Below are 20853 nucleotides of genomic sequence, written 5' to 3'. Positions count from 1 at the left end.
AATGTGGTGGGTTACCCCAATTTGAATTTTCAGATCAGTATATTGCTATCACCCCCCCCCCCCCCTCCGCCATTGCTCGGATCGGATTTACCCCAGTGTTATAAGGGGAATGATGTCTAATGCTGAAACATAATCTACCCATCATCCCTGGCCCGTCATATTCATATATCTTACCTTCTCTCTCTCTCTTTCTGTTTCACCTTCCTCACTCCCTTTACTTTCTTACTCTCCGTTTCTCTCTCTCTCTCTCTCCCCTCTAAGTCTACCATGCATCATGATATCAATATTCAATATGTTTTCAACCTCTATTATTTTAGTATCACATAATGTTTACGATACATAATATCCATACCGTCGGACAACTGCAATTTGTCCAAGGATTGGAACTTAGCTCGCCAATTTCCATTTATCTTACTATGTTTACTACTTAAATAGTAAATCCGAGTGCCCATCCTGAACTAAATGTTTTAGGTCACCGTGGTCAGTTGAATGATCTGATCATTATCTGTCCCTCCATATCATGGTGTGTATGGATATCTACATTTCAAATAAGGGAATATGTGGAAATATTATTTTATGAAATATGTCCTCGCAATAATAGCTTCATCAAATGATATTTAAACCTTTTTCCATATAAATGATATATGTTCTTGGATGCAGGAGTTTTTTTTAAATATATTTTTTCAACCGTAATGTTTAAAATGGGTGAGAGTTATTGGGTCTTATCAATTTATTTGACATGGTTGCTACAGGTATTTCATTTATCCAAAGATTGTTTCATTCTGGTCATTGTATATTTTGATAAAATCAATAACTCACCGATCCCCAAAATATCATCGTTTAGAACGTGAGTCTCTTTTCGAATACGAGAATACTATCTCCATTACAAGTAATTATCTTGCCTGATGATGAGATCATTACACGGGATGATAAAATGTGATATCGCCTAAGCCCCACACTCCATTGATTAGTAATTCTATTTGAAAGAGGGAATGACGTCACTCTTCTCATCTTCACTTCACTCCCACTCATCACCTGATCAATCATACACGTCTTGTACTCATCATCTGATGTCACAACGTAGAGGTCCTCTGTTATAGGATCAACACTGACATTCAGGATGATATCACTGTGGGGGAATTTCCCTTGACCACCCTGTCTGTCTATGATTAGTACTCTCTTACCAAGAGGGTTAGGTTGAACGATGATGTGACCTGATGATAGCACACCTCGCATCACTACTTTCTTTTTACATGTGATGGTATTCAGGATCTTACTATCAGCTGGGTTGATGACGTTTATCTTAGACTGAATTCGCTCAGCAGCGATGATCATCCCATCACGGTCAACAGCTACATCCACCCGTGAGAAATAGGTCGGTGTGTTTCTTGGTATTGTGACGTCATTGATGCGCATCCATTGTCTGTCATACACACTGATGAATCCAGTCAAACTGTCCCGTGTACTAACTTTACAGTATCTACCACATACTATCTTTTCATCATTCAGTAATGCGCAGGAGACTACCAATGATGTATCAGTACTTGTTATCACTCTCTGGATGTGTTCAGTGTTCATATCTAACATGTATGTATGTCTATCTGACAACCAGTCAGTGATGATCAAATTACATTCATCTAAGCAGCCCACAATACATGGGCGTGTGATTTTATCTTTGACACCGACTGTATCACTAAGCATCCACTCGCCATCATACCCACCAATCCTACCATCATACTTCTCTCTCCCAACACCCTTCATAAACCTCACACCTGATATTCTATCAGTGATTTGTTTCACATCATTCTTATAAAGTGGTTTCTTTAGTTTATCACTCACTGACATGTTCACACTATGACCGTCTTTAACAATGTTTTTATCGTCTTCTAGTACTGTATCTATGGTCTGTATTGCATTCTCTATTGTTTTTGTGTCATCCTGCAATGATTTCATTAACTCTCTGATCTTCCTATCCTTCTCTTTAACAATGTTATCCAATGTCTCTATGAAGACCAATCTTCTTATTGTCGATGTGTCTTTGTCTAATCTGTGCATTTGTATGGATTAATTCAAGTTGTTTATCTCTCTCTTCATTGTTCTTTCGAATCTTTTCATTGATCTTCATTATCTCTTCTCGGAGTACTTGATTCTTACCATCAAATGCTTGATTAATTTTGTCAGCCTCCATCTTCTCTTTGACTTTAACTGTGTTGATCGCCTCCTTGATTATCGCATTAACTTCATCTTTCAAAGCTTGTAGATGGGTGTCTGTGTCTTTTGTGCATTGGTCAATTTCTTCTTCATAAAGGCGACCTTCTTTCAATTTGTCCCTCCCTTTTTCTTTTAGAACTGTTAGCCTCGCCCCACTGTCTTTTATTGCATCATTTATATCTTGTCGCTCGCAAGGATGCCGGTGTTTGATCATAGCGCATGAATAACACAATGGTACACCATGAGTTTTACAATATAATTTTACCTTTTCATCATGTTCTTCACAATAAATATTTGGAACACCTCTTTTAAGTCTTGTGATGCATCTTTCTTTAGAGGCGCAGTCATCACAGAGTCTCTTCTTCTCCTCCACGTAGTACGTCGCATCTGTGATTGATTGACACTGCTTTCCTTCACATTGTTGGTCTGGGCTGAAGTTAGTTGCCATGGTGATCAGAGTAGTGATCTGATAAAAATGGAAGACAAATAATATGTATATAAAAAGGGAAGATAGATTGAGAGGGAGAGAGAGAGGGAGAGAGAAAGAAGAGAGAGAGAGAAAGAGGGGGGAGCAGATGGGGTGGTAAAGATTTATAAGGAGGGAGAGTTAGAGTGGAGGGAGAGAGAATGTGTTCATTTGTAAACAGATAAATAGGGGTGATTTTAAGAAAGGGGGGGTGGGTTAGAGGTGGAGGGAGGGAGACAGAGTAGCGGATAAAGAAAAAAAATAAGGAAACAGAAAGAATCAAGGAGAATGAGAGTAAGAATAGGAAAGAGAGAAAGATGATAAAGTTAGAGAAGGATAGAAGGGGGGGGGGGAAGAGAAATAATAAGTCACAGAAACGAATTTTCTCCTTATTTTGGCAAATCCCTATTATTATCTTTTCTTAATCTTGAAATCTTCAAATTAACGATGACATAAATCACAAGAACAAATATTTCTGACTGTTGTGATGAAATGAGAAAAAGATTATTTTCACAATGTGACATATTACCTGTTGTGGTAAGAGCTCTCTGAGATGCCATATTCATCAAATATTTGCAAAAGATGACGTGGTTTCTAATGCAGCAGAAATTTGAAGGTGTACTCCAGGCTGAAAATGATATGAATTGAATAGAAAAAATGACAATGTCAGACAATTATTACAATGAAAAATGGGAAATAATATAAATATGAATCCCTTCTCGGCATGGCTTTGTAAATATAAATCTCCCAACCGTCTGGTTGCTATTAACTTACGAAATAAATCTAAGGTGATTTACTCAAGGTTTTTTCCACAAATGAGAAAATAGGATTGACTTTTGATTAAATATGTAAAATCATCTTTTCTTAATTTGTTTCTGGGAGACATATACCTCACGCATGTACCATCAACTGTATATATAGGCCTACCCGTTTTTACAAAATATTGTCAAATTTTTATTTTTTTTCAAATTCAAATTCAATTCGGTTTTATTAAAAAAAATACTCATCAAAAAGTCCGAGGACTAACAATGTGAGTTTACATTTAAAAAATACACAACAAAGAAATAAATAAATACATAACATGCAGTGACCATTAAAGAAGAAAAAAACATTATGTTTAAAATGCAAGCTTTCTTAAAATATATTCAATATCTCCGTTATTTTTTAACCTATAATGTTGTTCGAGGCTTTTTTGGTTGTTGTGCTCGTTGAAGCTTTCTTGGTTTATATACATGTGTAGGGAAAGGCGGGGTAAGTTGTGACACTTTTTGCATTTTGCATGTTAGAATTGATATTACTAGTAATATTGTAGAAATAAATACCTTGCCTATAAATTTGATTCTTGGGAAATCTTTTTCACCTATATATAACTTTCTACCCCCACACTGAAAGTCACCGTGACATGGCTCAACCATGTTGATTTGGCTTAAATTACCCCAGTCCAAACTTATTGCGATGTTTTCACATCCACATTTTTTTGTGCATTCATCATGTAAAAGACTATGACAAGAATGAGAATCCATACCTGGACTAACAATATTGTTCTTACTTCTATAATATATTTAAAGACATGTGTGGGTAAAAACACTTTTCTATTTTACACCCTTTTTACTTTTTAGGCTTAAATTTGTATTTTTCCCTCTAAAAATTACTTTTTGTTTCAAAATTGAAAACAAAGTGGTGGGTTAGGGGCTATTTAATGGGTCATCAATATATAACACCACCACAATGTCTGACTCATTCATTATTAGATTGGGGGTGGTGGCTCAACTTGCCCCTATGCTCAACTTACCCCGCCTTCCCCTATATATCAATCGTATTCTTAACGCTTCGAGTAAGCATAATCAGTTTGATATTAAGCCTCGATGTGGAATGTTTCATACACCCCTATCCCCGAAGATTCTTCTCACGAACTGAAGTTTTACAGCTCTGTTTTTAACGAATACTTTATTTTTTCACTTATACAGTACATATCGATAACAAGTTTACACTTTGATAAAGTTCTTGGAATTGAAAAAGAAACAACCTGGGGTAATCTATTCACATGTATTCTTGAGTTTTGGTCTCATCTTTCAAATGAAAGTAAAGAATTTGAAAGAATGTTACGCTTGAGTGAGCACTGTTCATTTTAATGAATCTCACAGAAATCAATTTTGCGCAGAAATGTTTACTATTCACACTGTGTCAATGAAATACGGGGAAAACAAACTGAACGTGTGGTTCATTTCTCATATTTTTTTTTACATTTTAAGTTACTTGAATAAAGAAAAAGATACATTTGAACGTCCTGTAACAATTTTGCAACCCAAACTAACATTTTAACCCCAGGTAAGCACAACCATTACCCTTTTGTGGCAGCTAGATATGAGGACATATCTGAATGTAAAAAAAAAAATTTGAGATATTTCCAGCATTTTGTACTGAGCTATCATTTTTAGTGCATGAGTTTTCATTTAACTTTTTTTTCATTTTAGCATAATAGCAGGGCCCGCTGGGAGAACAGTTTTCGGAACTAAAGTGGCTACCCTGGGTAAATATGCCGCTATTATTATTATTATTAATATATAATTTTAATTCTTGTTTCTGGACACTTTTCCCGAGCATGACAATGATAAACAGAACGAAGATCATGCCAAGACATTTCATCTGAATCACATCTCTGTGTAAAGCCAGTTTCCATCATAATAGCCTCGGTGTATGGGGGACAGGGGTGCATTGGGGCTCTATGAAGTATTTCGGGCAAGGAAACAAATTAGAAACGTAAAACATATTTTCAAATCACTATGTTTATAAAGTCATTGTAATCTTCTTGATTAATGTTTACCTTTATCTATCTTTAATTTAAGTGCAAATCATTTTTCACGTACTTTTCAAAAGTAAGAGGTGCTCGCTCAAGCGGAAAGATTTTTAACAGTTATATCGTCATTCTTTTAAAGAGACCTGTAGCAAATTTTAATTGTGGAAAAGGCTTCAGAATATTATGAATGTATATATATATATATTACTATGATTCTCCTAAGTGCAAACATTTTTATACACACTGTAGAGGAAAGGAAGTGATGAGCAAGAAGAAAAAAGAGGTTAAAACCTTAGTCATATCCCTTTCAACTGATTTAAAAAAAAACATGCATCTGCAGACATTACTTACAAATCAGCTAGTTTGGGATTTATGCCACTAGATGTACTCATAACTACTCAATATAGTGAGATAAGAGATGTATTCTTCCTAGAGATCACCAAGATTGATAAATGAAACAACATACTCAAATGAAAACGTAAACTACAAGAGCGTTTCCCCCTATGCCATGGGAAACACTTTACTTTCAGCCCGACTTTCAGTCTGTTAGTGTTTTGACTCCGGCTAATGTCGTTTTCTCAGAAGAGCATTTATGAATATATCAGTCTCTCATGATCATTAACATACCGCCATCAACGGCGTAATTTGGAGAAGCCACTACTTAGAGGAGATAGTAGTCCTCATCAGTTAGGTCCGAAATCATTTCATCAATTATGAAAACAAATATTTTTATGAATTTACCTATCACCTCGATAATACTCAGGATGTTCAATCAAATATTATTGTGGGTGATAAACGAAAAAAATGTATTAACATTATACAAAGAATCGAAGTAGATATTGTAGCGGCACAGCGTTGCAAGACGGACGGTGGCCGCCCACCGTCTTGCGCTGCCCAAGTACAAAAAAAGACGGGAGTCAAAGAATGACAAGTTCGATGAAGTTAATAGTCTAGGTGATTGGTGAAAAAAATGTTCAGAAAATGGTAAAAGCATGAAAATTGGCACAGAGGTAGAGTAAGTTATTCTAATCACTTTTAGCAGGGGGTGCCAACGTGAATTTGCCAAACATAGCAACGGTTGCTAGGTAACATATTTACCTTAGTAACTGAGCTTTATTGGGCTTAAGTAACATTTTCATGAGCGATGTGTTGCATGAGTTTTAATCTAAAGCATGTTCCTTTGTATCACAACAGTTTTGGTCCATTTATTCACATCAACGGCTGCTAAGGGACCATTTCCATAGCAACAAATTGTTTATCATTGTTCAGATGAATATGATCAATATGATTTACTCAGAAGAGCTCAGAAATTAACTCTGGCCCATAGATTCCTCATGTGATTATTTTTTCCTTAGGAATACCTAATAAGCACCATAGCAACGGTTGCTAGGTAACATTTTTTCCACAGTAACCAATACCGTATTTTTTCATGATCATAATTCAATTGAACCATATCTTTTCTATCAAAGAATTTATACGTTAATCACAACAACCCAGGAACTATTATACCATGTATACAAGCCAATGCAAAAAACCAGATGATGTAACATGTTTTTCTGTAGCAACTAATGATTAAAGGTCTTACGGCAAGATTATTGATAGATAATTATTGATTGGCGTAAAATCTTGCACAAATTAACTACCTCATGATATGGTTCATATTTCCAAAGACGATGTCTATGAGTTCCATATTATTGGTATAGTAATGCTTGCTGCATGTTAGCAAAGGTTACTTTGTTAATGACTGTTATTACTATATAATTTAGTTACCCATTTATCATTGGATGCCAGAAAGTAATTTTCAAATGAGTGCTTGGATACCACTTTATCTCTAGCTAACAGTAGTCGTTATCTTGAAAGCCAACAAACTCTGCCTTGGTTTATCCCTTCCCTTTCGAATGCCTGCAATGAAGATCATATTAGCTTTCCATACCGTTTCCGGACCTAATGCCATGTGCAGGAGTTGATTTTGACTTGTCAATTCCATCTCCAGGTGTTCTGACTTGGATCAATCCTGCAGCTCTGTGATCTATCATGACGTGAAAGATCCTGCATGCTAAATCGAACCGATCAGTTCCGTTTCTAGTCATGTTGGCCGGATCCTGTAGTTACATCATTGATCTAACATGACTCAATCCTGCAGAAGTTGATTTAGACCTGTCCGTTCTGCTGTGTTTTGACCTGAATCAGACTTTCAGATTCAGGATTTATCATTACGTGAAATATCTCCGAAGAGTTGATTTGTCCCGACCATCAGTTCTGTTTCCAGGCTCTGCAGAGCATGTACAGGAAATGGTTCTTGAGGCTGTTTCAGGTCTACTGTACATGCTCTAAAGTGCATATTGTATTTTGTTGTATTCCATTTATGATTAAAAGAAAGATAATTCATCCCTTCCCGTTCGCTGGCTGTTCATGTGGGACCCGGTGTCCTCAGATTGCTAGAGCTCCTGTGAGTTATGTACTGACTGGGTTTACCCCTTAAATTGTCAGTGAACGGGGCAGCTAGAGGGCACTGGGTTCCACATGATGATTGGCTGATGGATGGGTTGGGGTGAATGAACCAGATGTGAAATTATTATTATTATTATTCTTACATCGTACTTGTTAATTGTTCTTGTGTAGTATTTATATAAATTTCCATAAAATATAATTTTTACATTGTAAAAGAGAACTGTTGCTCGGCTAGCGCCATGAGCGTCTGCTGACGGTGTGTGCGCTCTACAAATATACACTATTATTATTATTATTATATACAGGAAATTATTCTTGAGACTGTTTCAGGTCTACTGTACATATATATTTAAGTCAGTCAATATGATATTTTACTGACAAGTGCGTATGCATTACTCGCCATTACTTCCCAAGAAGGTTTGTCATTTAATTGGGAGCGATTAGTTAGTGTCAATAAAATTTCGGCTTCCCTTTTACCTCTAGGTTCGGTTTTTTCCGAGTGTTCCATGCTACATCTACTGCGATACCCTGTTTCAGTTTCATAACAAAAGAGATCTTATCTGCACATTCGATGGCCCAATGATGATTTTTTTGTCTGTGTGTTAGCTTTGTCATGTGTGAGTAAAAAGTATGCAAAAAAAGTAAAATTATGTATATCGAAATTAGGTTTGTTACCTAGATAAGACTAGGCCTGCAGGCATTAGACCTGTGGGTTATGGCTATTAAGTTAGCATTTTCCATACCCAGGTAACCTCTCCAACTCTCATCCAGGTCTTATCTTCTCTATCATGTACAAGTTTAATTGATCTTGTCTTTGATCTGTTTGTATTATTTGTTTTTTGAATGCCAAATAAAATAATAATAATAATGATATAACTATTTGGACTGTTTCTGAACTTTTTAGGGATCTCGTATATTTTTTTTCACTCCAGAGTCACACATTGACCAATTTTCTAATCACTTTCATTCAAACATTATGTCCACACGTTGTGTTAAGTAATCATTATCTATAGTTGTTATTGAAGATGTGTTGCTTAGCAACTGTTGCTTATACGTGGTTGGAATGTTCTTGATATGTGATTGTAAAATGGGAGCTTCTAAGTCAAAATATAGTTTTTGAAATGTAGATAACACCCCAAAAATGGTGGTTGTCAAGGTAAATGTGTTACCTAGCAACTGTTGCTATACGAGAAGAGGTCAGGTTGGCACCCCCTGCTAAAAATGTTCAGCACGATTTTCTATACCTGTCAGCCAAATTTCATGCTTTTACCATAATCTGAACAATTCTTGCTATTTTTTGCACCGATCATCTAGACTATAAGTTGTGTATCAGGTTTTATTGTAAATCAAAGTCAAATTACAAGCTGGATGATAATATACGTCGCATCTCTGGGCTGGACGACCGACGACAGACAAAAATTAAGCCGACATGGCCTACGGCGGCAAAACAAATCGGGAACGAAAAACTGCCCCTTGTCAACTAAACACTCCCTTTTTATCCCCTTTTGGGTCAAACACCGCGTGGCGAAAAAAGCCTTTCCCCAAGTCGACCCTATCACTTTTGGTGTAATGCGCGAAATTAATCCGCCTATAATGTAAGTGTATAAAATGGAACTTAATTATTGTGTACTCCGATTCCAAATTCAAGTTCTTCGGCTTTCCATTATTCTTCCAACTTATGTAACTCTCTTGACCACTCCCCGAACTGCTCTCTCGGTCAATTAATCCTCTTTTGCGACTCTTGTCACTTCAGCCACTCCCACTCACAGCTCACTTCCACCAAGGAATTACCAGCACTCCTTGCTTCCACACCTGTTCACATTCTCTCTCTCTCTCTCCCCCTCTAATCACTGAAGAATGCAAGCGAGCCGAAGAACATGAATAAGAAGCAAAGTAGTAAATAACTGAAGTTCCAATGGACTTCTATTAGTCCTGAACGCCTAGCAACCCAGTCAGTTTGCCCTCTTTCACTTCCACATTCCAATCGCTAGCCTGGCCCAGAAAAACTAGCAAACGAAATCAACACCTTTAAGGAATGTAAACAATGGAAGAAGGCGAACGAACTTCTTTACCCAAACAAACAAATCTCTATTTTTCCATCCCGCTATAATATTGTAAGAGATTTTAATATTATCACATGAATTAGGGGCTTGATTTATTTGGAACAAATATGATGAAATGATATTCGTAAAATAATTTATTTCAATTCAAACATAATAAAACGTAATATGTATCAGATACAAACTAACGGATTTATATGAAAAACATTAGAATATACAGTGCATGGAATGGATAAAGATAAACCATTGTAAACTGATCGTTCTCAATCGTTAAATAAAATATTGTTTATTTCCTCGATATCAACTGACAAAGTGACATCGTAGGGTATAACGACCTTTATTACTCACCTTGTTTTTATTGATCCTCTTTTATGTATTATGACGTCACCTTCTATGATGATCTTTTGAAAAGAATCGATCGTTTTAATATTACTTTAAAACTTTGTCTAAAGATCGGAGATCGATGTCTTGAACTATATATGCTATATGAAAAGATGGCGTAAGTACATGATCAATGCCATTACACGTCTATGAATTACGCAGTGGGGTACTTTCCACACATGGCTAGGCTGTACTTCTGTGAGGTGGATGAATATTAAATATTAATTGAGAGGAATGTCGCAATCAAATATTTTTCAGTAGTCACATGTTTACATGGATTATGTTAATAATAGCATCATGGTGGGAGCGTCGACAGGGGATAATTATTGATTCTTCTGAATAGTTTGATATGAATTAAAGTAAAGAGAAGGGGAAAGAGAAACAGAGATAGTATAGCAGTGAGATTTAGGAGAATAGATAAGGAAAGAGACAGAGAGATAACCAATTTTTGAAATATCTGACATTTCCCAAACAAAGTGAAAAAGGAACGGTAAGTATATTTTTGGCGTCTGACGAGGTCTTTTTTACACCTCATGTACAGTGCGTCCCAGGAAAAAGCCCCGGATTCCCATGTATTTTCAATTCAAAGGCAAATTAATTCTTATATTTCATTTACATAATCAAATAATTCAATTATTCCTCTTAATAATTAATAGCTAATATGAACCGAACACCTCGGCATTAATGAGGAAGAAGAGTTTGAAATTCTAATGTCAAATCTAGAATGGCCAGACAAATTTGACATTGTTCGTGATACGACGACCGTGAATATATGACGACTAACTCATTAGCACTAGCGTACCTAAGGGGGGGGCAGGGGGGGGGGCAGTCTGCCCCCTGACGAGACACAACCCAGGCAAAGGACATATCCCTGCCCCCCCCCCCCCCTGACGAGCTTGAAAGACCCTTTTGCCCCCCTGACGAGCTTGAAGACCTTTATTGCCCCCCTGACGAGCTTGAAGACTTTTTTTTTGCTTGTCATTTTTTTTTTCTGGTGCAAAATCCTTTATTTGTGATTAAAGACCTTTTTTTGCCCCCCTTCCCCTGTGGAAAATCCTAGGTACGCCACTGCTCATTAGCATTCTTTTTTAATTCTTTGGCTTCTCTCAAGTGATCCTTGAAATGAGAGCAATATTTTTTTCTGTGCAAATCGTTTTTTTTTAATATTCCTCAATATTTTGTAATCTGCCATGCTTAAGCGATTTTCTATTAAACTGTGGGGTTTCTAAATGAGAGATGAGATTCCACTCTTGACATGAGTATCAAATTCATAATAAAAACATATTCATTTTTTATTGTAAAATCTATCTCTGAAAACGGGTTTTCCTTTTTGTGGGACGCACTATACCATAGGCAAAATAGGTAAACGTCATGATTCAACATAGGTTACATGCTTAAAGGGTTTCTGATTGGAGGAGCCACGGTTATGCTTCAGTGTTTCTTGTGAATAGATTATCATGAATATGAATAAAAGCAAAGGAATATTTATGAAAAGGGAGAGAAAAAAAGAGACACAAGAAACTTGTAAAACATTTGACACTTTAAAAAGAAATAAGCATGGAAATGGAGAGGAGAGAAGAAGGAGAGAGAGAGATAACAACTAATGAAATATTAGACATTTCAAAATGGGAAATAAACATGGATTGTATGATCGGTACATGGCAATGCCCCATGTGCACGGTATAAGAAATATATCCTTGACCATAGCCAATTACAAGGGGAATTCCCTAGTGGATGAAATCCCTGCCCAATCACTCTTCAGTAGCAGATTGCTTTCACTAGTATACATGTTTCAATCATCAAGAGGTCCAAAAACTGAACTTCATGGCTATATACAAGGCTACTTAGGGGGTATAACAGGTAAAAAAATGTGATAGTAACTCTGTGTTTGTGTACAAAGGCTAGGCTGTGTAGACTAACGTTAGTCTCTGCGTTGCATGTTTTCGTATACCAACGAGTGCTGATGTAAATCGTGTATAGCACCCATTACAAGATATACTACACATTAGATACGTTAGGCCTTGCATCAATTGCACATGTGAAATTGGTTCGTGGGGAAGGAATGAGAAGAGAAACTTTAGAATTTTGCTGAAGAGTGGTGGATTCAAGAGGGAGGGGGGGGGGGGGGGTAGAGAAAAGCATTGGGGTGGCTGAGAATGAGTGCTATGGATTTTTAAAATTTCCTTACCGGTCAAGTCCACCCAGAAAAATGTTGATTTTAATAATTAGAGAAAAATCAAACTAGTACAACACTGAAAATTTCATCAAAATCGGATGTAAAATAAGAAAGTGTACTAATTGCAAATCTTTTATGTTGACTTGATTTGTTTCAAACTTGAAAATTGACATCAACCACCTTCCCTCCGTATCACACACACACCAACGCAAACTCGTTTCTCTCTCCATTGTACTAACTCTCTCCCATTCTCTACCCCTCATCTCTGTCCTCCATTTATATCTCTCCTTCTTCAGTAATCCATCCTCCATTCACACACGCACACACACAACGCGCGCGCGCACACACACACACACACTCTACACTAAATCATTCATCTATCTCTTCTTCATCCCATCTCTTTCGACAAAACCCCCTCAGCTGTTCAGTGTGATTTGACTTGTAATATCAAATGAATTTCTGTGTTGTAAAAAGCGTGTGCGTACTGATTGCTAAAGTATCCTATTGTATACACCCGTTCTCTAGAAAATACACACAGACACCTATTATCAACCACATGCCCATCTATGTACGTCTGAAGAGTCTCGCACAAACACACACACAGGGGGCGCGGAACCAGGGGGGGGGGTCACCCCTATACTTTTTTCAAAAACCGTGTACAAAAACGTAATTATGACCACATGATTGTGACTTTTAGCATAATCACCCCCCCGCTTTGAAAACCGTTCCGCGGCCCATAACACACTCACACACACTCTCTCTCTCCATTATAATTATACCTCCATTCCCCTTCGCCATCTCTGTTCTTCATCTTTATATTTCCTCTTTTGTTCTCCCTTCTCCCCCCACACACTCTTTCTCTCCATTCTAATACACCTCCATTCCCCTTCGCCATCTCTGTTCTTCATCTTTATATTTCCTTTTTTGTTCCCCCCTCACACCCACACTCTCTCTCTCTCCATTATAATACACCTCCATTCCCCTTCGCCATCTCTGTTCTTCATCTTTATATTTCCTCTTTTGTTCTCCCTTCTCCCCCCACACACTCTCTCTTTGTCCTCTTTTACACTCCTTTCTCCCCCACACACGCACACACACATACTCTCTCCCAATCAATCATATTTATCTCACAAACTTTCTCTTTCTCTCTCTCTAACCAAAGCACCCCCTCTCGATCGCTCTGCTCCCTCACGCCCACACCCCACGCACTCTCTCTATATAAGCCAGTTCGTAGTTCCTTTCTGCGCATGATCTAAAGATTCTGCGCATGATCAGAGGAAGGTCATTTGTACTAAAATGACATGGTGGTTTAAAATCTAATGAGATAAGCACCAACTTAGATGTCTTGATTATTCATTTATTCTTTTGAATCGTGTTTTTCATTTACATCCAAAAACAACAATGCGTCCACGAACGCACAGTTTGCCAAGTACTTTGTGCAACATGCTATGATGTGCATGCAAAGTAGGAATGCAACAAATACTTTCATAAAAGTGTTCATTGGTGTGCGATTCTGGTCACCTGGTCTATTCAATTTATTCATCCTGCTATGTAAGGCATGCTTACGTAATATATTGCTTTGAAATCTGCCTATCATCATGATCATAATGAACAAAATGAAAGGTCATTTGACCAAAATTGTCCATGAAGTAACTACGAACTGGTCTATTTTCTAGTAACATTCTCCCATTCTCGGTCCTTCATCTCTGTCCTCTATTTATTTCCCTCTTTTGTGATCCCTCCCTCCCCCCACACTCTCTCTCTCAAATCAATCATCTTTATCCCACAAGCTATCTCCTCTCTGTTTAATCAATGCGCTAGCTCTCTCTCTGCTTCTTTGCACCCTCTCATCAACAACCAACCTCAGTGTCTTGTAACATAATGAAATAAAATCAATCTTACGATCAGTCATATCACATTGCAGCAAATGTTACTCGTAAAATTGATTTCTTTCATTTACAAATAATATATTACATATACCTCAGTTACAATGTAAATGTCAAGCCGATTATAGTAGTTTTATTATTCACAAACGTTCATAAGTTTTCAGATATCATGGAATAAAGCAAACGAAATTTAATGTGTGTCTGAATTCAATCACAAAGAAGTGATTTAACAACAGAGTCCAATGTACAACTACGATCAGTGGCCCGGTAACACACACATTTACGATCAATTGCTCATTATAAACATTGATTCTGATTGGTTCATTGTGATTATTCTAAACAATTATGTACGTGATCTTGTTATGCCATGGCAATTTTACGATTGACTGTAAACTTTTGTGAAACGGTGACTAAACTGGGTATTCCAAATCTCTTTCTCGTGCTCAACAATAATAACCTTTTGCTTCCAAATATTGTTCGAAATCAGCTTGCTGTAAATATAAACTGACAAAAAAGAAGAGACTGTGATTTATGCCAAACATTCCCCAGAACAATATACATTACGCGAAAGAGTCAAAGTGCGATAGAAAATGAAAACAAAACAACAAATCTAAGGTAAAGATCCCACTGACGTCATGTTGCTTTTACTTAAGACCCAAAATTAAAATGAAACATATTTAGTTGGCGGAGATACATCATGTAAAATAATTACTCATATGTTGTGGCTTCCAGTCACAGCTACTCAAAAACGCGACTTTATAAGCTTGAATAAATTTCCTAATTTATGATACATGATGAATAGATATTATCTTAATTACAACTTATATCATATCAAGAGATATCAAGAGAAATATTTAGATCATGCACATATCAGACCTCTGAAACATATATTATTGTTTTTTTTTCTTGAAACATAGGGCATGGCAGTCATGTCGAAAATAGCATTAACACATGATTATTATTTGGATATATCATAGTCAAAATTATATCGATAAATCTCTTCCATTAAAGATGAATCAAACAAGTAGTTGATGTAAAGACTGATTTTACTAGAAATGTGCAAAAAAAAGATAACCAGTACATGTATTTTCAAAGATATACCATGAGACAACGCATATAACTGAAATTTTAGAAATCAGTATTTTGCTGAAACTAGCATTCTTATCATTTTCCACTGTTTATCTGCACAACGCTTATACTAATCAATGGGATCTCTTCATTATATTTTAAAGATGAAAGAGTTTCAAAATTACAAAGGAATTTAATTTTGTTTTCAATTATCAACATTATAAACACAATCATTATGAATTTTCACAAAACGATAGATTACGAGGCTATCATATCACTATATATATTCGTACAAACTGACACCATTTTCAAATTTATACATGTAGCCACAGACATTAAGTGTGATTTGATGATAATTGTTCTGCACTGTATAAAATGCAATCGATATCAATATCCTTTATACAATTATCTTTTGTCTAGGTTCTGTATTATAAAGTTATGTGCACTTTACTTTATTGACCCTTCTTACTCTTACAAATAACAAATTAGAATACTAGTCACTGTATTCTGGACCGTCGTCGACATCACTATAATTAACATTACCATCATCGTCAACATGATCATTGTCACAATCTTGAGCAGTATGGTATCAGGAACATGAAGAATAAGATAGGCCTATTGATCAAAGAACAATCCCATGTATCATAGAAATACACACATTTCCTAAAATATATTTTATATACAGTGTGTTATGTATGAAAGAATGAACTAGTTTTCAGTTCGATTTAGCAATGGAACCATCAATCAAAGGCGAATTCTTATCATCATCACAATAATCATAATCCTCATCATGATAACCATCATAATAATCACCATCATCATAATCATCATAAAAATAATAATCATCATCACCATAATCATCATAATCACCATCACCATCATCATCATCATCATCACCATCATCATCATCATCATCATCACCATCACCATCATCATCATCATCATCATCATCACCATCATCATCATCACCATCATCATCACCATCATCATCATCATCATCATCACCATCATCATCAACGTCATCATCAGCATGAACTGCCCGTCATATCACGGTTGCAATATTTCTCTTGGCGGTAGGTACGTAACTTAGTATAATAATAAAAATAATAATAATAGACAAGTTTTATATAGCGCTTTTCCCAGAGTGGCTCAAAGCGTTTACAGCATATTATTACATTGGTCATAGGATTTATTTCAATCCGCATGAAAAGTACACAGTTTTCAATTCCCTGGGATTATTCCTTGCATTCATCGCAGCTTCATTATAGCGCTGGCAAATTCCAACGTACAATATCTTTCGCATCCTACCGGTGTGGATTAACGCCTTGCCAAAGGACTCTAGACCGCGGTCGACTCGAACACACGACCATCTTGTTTACAAGGCAAGAGTCAGAACTACTACACCACGGCTCTTCCATTTGTTCACTTCTCTCGTCCAGCGCTCATAATGATATAGATTTTGCTTCTTAATGTACATCATGTTGAAATAACAATGCACATTCCTTTTACCCTCTCAATACCATGTTTTGCAAACTTCATTGACTTACTGCACATCAACATAACTATATATCATGAGGCACGGGCCTAAATGACGGGGTATCATCTCCCCTTTTCAAGATAGAAATAAAATAATCAAATGATTAATACTACTGTAAATGTGTGGACTCACCTTTAAATACGGTCAAAGTGCTTAAATTTGCCTATTTTTGGATTCTGAAAAAATGATTTTTTTTTTCGCGCAGTCGCTCCACTCCCGCGCTCAATCTAATCTGACAAGACTTTGGCCATGACAAATCCCTACGTTTAGCATATAGTAAATATCCTCTGCATAATGAGAGTAATACGTCCCGTTTTATTCATTGTGTATGATGCCATGGGCTTTTAAATATGATTATTACTTTGATCATAAACCAATCAAAATATCATTTATCATACACTGGATGGGTAAGGGTGTGTGTGTGTGTGTGTGTGTGGGTGTGTGTGGGGGGGGGGGGGGGGTGTCATACTATCCTTGCATCTTTGTGGAAGCGAGGAAAATATAGGTATACTCTATACTTCGAGAGTTAAGAGAACGATGAGTTACTGATGCCATTGACCAAATCAATGCCGTTAATTAAACACAGAGGCAAGTTTGCACATCACTATTTCCCTAACACTTTGCGATTTCATCCGTTTATAGGAGACTTTAATTAATTCCACAAAAATTGTTGAACATTTCAAATATGAATTCTGTTGCAAATTTTGAATATTGCATCACCTCTCAATATAATCTTAGCTTATTCAAAATCTTTTCTTTCTGCAATATTGTTATCGCATTTTTTCACCTGTTTGGAAGTTAATTTTGTGGCCTGTGATGACTTATAATCATTTCATAAGCGCTCTTTATCCCTATAATGATGATTCCCATTTTCATTCTCATCTCACCTTCATGAGTTTTCATTGAATAGAATATGGACTGTTTGATATTATTTACTCTCTTTATTTCTTTTCCTTTTCTTCTGTAGTTCTGTAATTTATTGCTAATTTACCTTCATCATCCTCTGTAGTTATATTCACATCATTTTAAACGACTGAAGCAACTTTTCAAGGATAGCATAATACACCCACTCTATTACATACCCCTTGAAAAATGATTTGGTCATCATTCCGTCTTACGACTATCCAAAATTATATCTATCCCTCGCTTCGCTTGGTCGCATATTGATATGTGATCTAATTCATTTATTTATAACCTAACAAATTCATTTCGACATAGCCATCGAACAAACTCCTGATAGGTCTTTAGTAATATATACATTTACAGTATATACATATGTATACACTGACAGTGATGTGATTACACACCTCTTGAAATATGTTTTTGGACATAACTTTGTCTTCCAAATACTCGCTCGCATATTGATATTAACTGTACATCCTTATTTTACATCCATCGAAAAAAAATCGCAAAAGGCCTTTCACTCAAAGATGGTAGAATTATGTACATTATACCCCGTGTACATAGCTATTGAAAGGGTGTGTGTCCCCAATTTTTTTGAATCTTCAGATAAAAATAATAAAAATAATTGGCATTTATATAGCGCTTTATCAATCTACGACTGTTCAAAGCGCTTCACAATTATTATTACCCGGTCACTGGATTCATAGCATTTCAAGCAGCCTGTTAGTCGCACACTTGTTAAACCAACCACAGTAATGGTTGTTTCCTACCGGTACCCAATTAGCACCTGGGTGAGAGTGGCAAAGTGTGGATTGACGCCTTGCCAAAGGGCGCTAGGCCATGGTTGGATTTGAACACATGACCCTCTGATTACAAGGCGAGGGTCATAAGCGCTGTCTTCTGAAGGAAAGATTGTATCTTGGTGGGATATAAAGACAAGCATAATGAAAGTAAATAGTTATAGAACATTTCACTGAGTGAAGACATGTTTGCTATGTTTTATTCTCAAAACCTGATCACTTTAATCATCTTATTTCTCATTGATGACACTCATCTCTTCTATTATTTCATGTTTATACAGTGATGAGAACAGAAGAACCACATGGAGCTGGTATGCATGTTTAGTATACCTAATTTATTGCCATTATTAGCAAAGCTTGAAAACATGCTTTCTCACTCACACAACACTTACATTGCATGGATATTTATAAATGTTAAAAGTATATTGCTATCATCCCCCATTGCTCGGATCGGATTTACTTTACAGCCATTGATAAAACAAATCGTTAGAGGCCTTAACTCCAAGATGGTAGCATTATGTACATGGACATAATACTAGTCTGCTGGGCAAACCCTTCACTCGAAATATGGGTCTGAATGTGCAGCCTACTCATGCCTTGTGTACAAACCCTTCACTCGAAATAAGGGTCTGAATGTGCAGCCTACTCATGCCTTGTGTACTGAAGGCTCTTTTGTATGTGCTAGTCTTTGCGTGGAGGCACACTTGTTGATCAAAGTTCCAATGAGGGTCTGTGCCTAGCATTATGTACATAGACATATACCCCCGTATACATAGCTTTTAATGTGGTGGGTGTCCCCACTTTGCTTGAATTTTCAGATCAGTATATTGCTATCACCCCCCCCCCCCCCATTGCTCGGATCTGATTGACCCCAGTTTTATAAGGGGAATGATGTCTAAACCTGAAACAGAATCTACCCATCATCCCTGGCCCGTCATATATCTTACCTTCTCTCTCTCTCTTTCTGTTTCACCTTCGTCACTCCCTCTACTTTCTTACTCTCCGTTTCTCTCTTGCTCTCCCTCTCTCCCCTCTAAGTCTACCATGCATCATAATATCAATATTCAATATGTTTTCAACCTCTATTATTTTAGTATCACATAATGTTTACGTTACATAATATCCATACCGTCCAACAACTGCAATTTCGTGAAACTTTAAGATCATTACAAGAGGGAAGTTAAGTGAAAATGGTAAAATGAGATGCAGCACAAATAAATTTCTATGCATTTTATCATGGATCAATAATAAATGAATCTGAATCTTAGTCCAAGCATTGGAACTTGTCTTGCCAATTTCACTTTATATTACCATGTTTACTATTTTTTTTTTACTTTGTATTAAACGTGTTGAATTCATTAAACATGTTAAATATTGGTTGAAGCCTAATATTTCATGCAGCCACCTGGTTCATTGTTCGCAAAATAAAAGCCAAAAATTGAGATGATTATTTTACATTGATTTTTCCATCTTTTTGTTCGCTGATAGAAACATGAATGTTATTAGAATTACAGACGAAACAGATTATTTCAAACAGTGTCCGACAGCCCCCTTGGTATATACATGTATTTCTGGAAATAGGTAACACTTTTTTCATGAAGAAAATGCACATTCCTCGCTTCATGTGAAATTCTAGTTATATTAAGCGTGAATGATTCCAATTTATTTTGTTTTATACTTTATACTTTACTTTACATTAAATTTTTTGATAAATCTCAGGAATCCTTTCCTAGTACATGTAGTAAGTCCACGTGCCCATTCTAAACTAAATTTGTTCGGTCACCGTGTTCAGTTGAATCTGATCAGTATCTGCCCCTCTACATCATGGTGTGTATGGCTATCTATCTTTCAAAATGACACGGAAATATAAGGAATTAGAAAATATGACATTATGAAATATGTCCTCACATATAATAGATTCAACAAATAATATTGAGACCTATTTCCATATGAATGATATGTTCTTGGATGCGGACCTATGAAAAAAAAATCATTTTCAACCGGGACGTTTAAAATGGCTGAGAGTTATTAGGCCTACAACTTAATAACATAATTGATGCAAATAATTCTCTAAAGATGGTATCACTGTGGTCATTGTATAAAAAAAAATTGTCAAA

The 20853-nt window shown here is 36.3% G+C and overlaps 1 pseudogene; it reads right to left on the bottom strand.

Moving 5' to 3' along the window:
* Positions 1 to 840: 840 nt before the first annotated feature.
* On the bottom strand, positions 841 to 2665 carry LOC121417860 (annotated as a pseudogene).
* Positions 2666 to 20853: the final 18188 nt, after the last annotated feature.

Source organism: Lytechinus variegatus, chromosome 6 (assembly GCF_018143015.1).
Source record: "Lytechinus variegatus isolate NC3 chromosome 6, Lvar_3.0, whole genome shotgun sequence".
In the NCBI taxonomy this organism is placed as follows: Eukaryota; Metazoa; Echinodermata; class Echinoidea; order Temnopleuroida; family Toxopneustidae; genus Lytechinus; species Lytechinus variegatus.
This window is presented reverse-complemented; position numbering and strand designations above follow the sequence as displayed.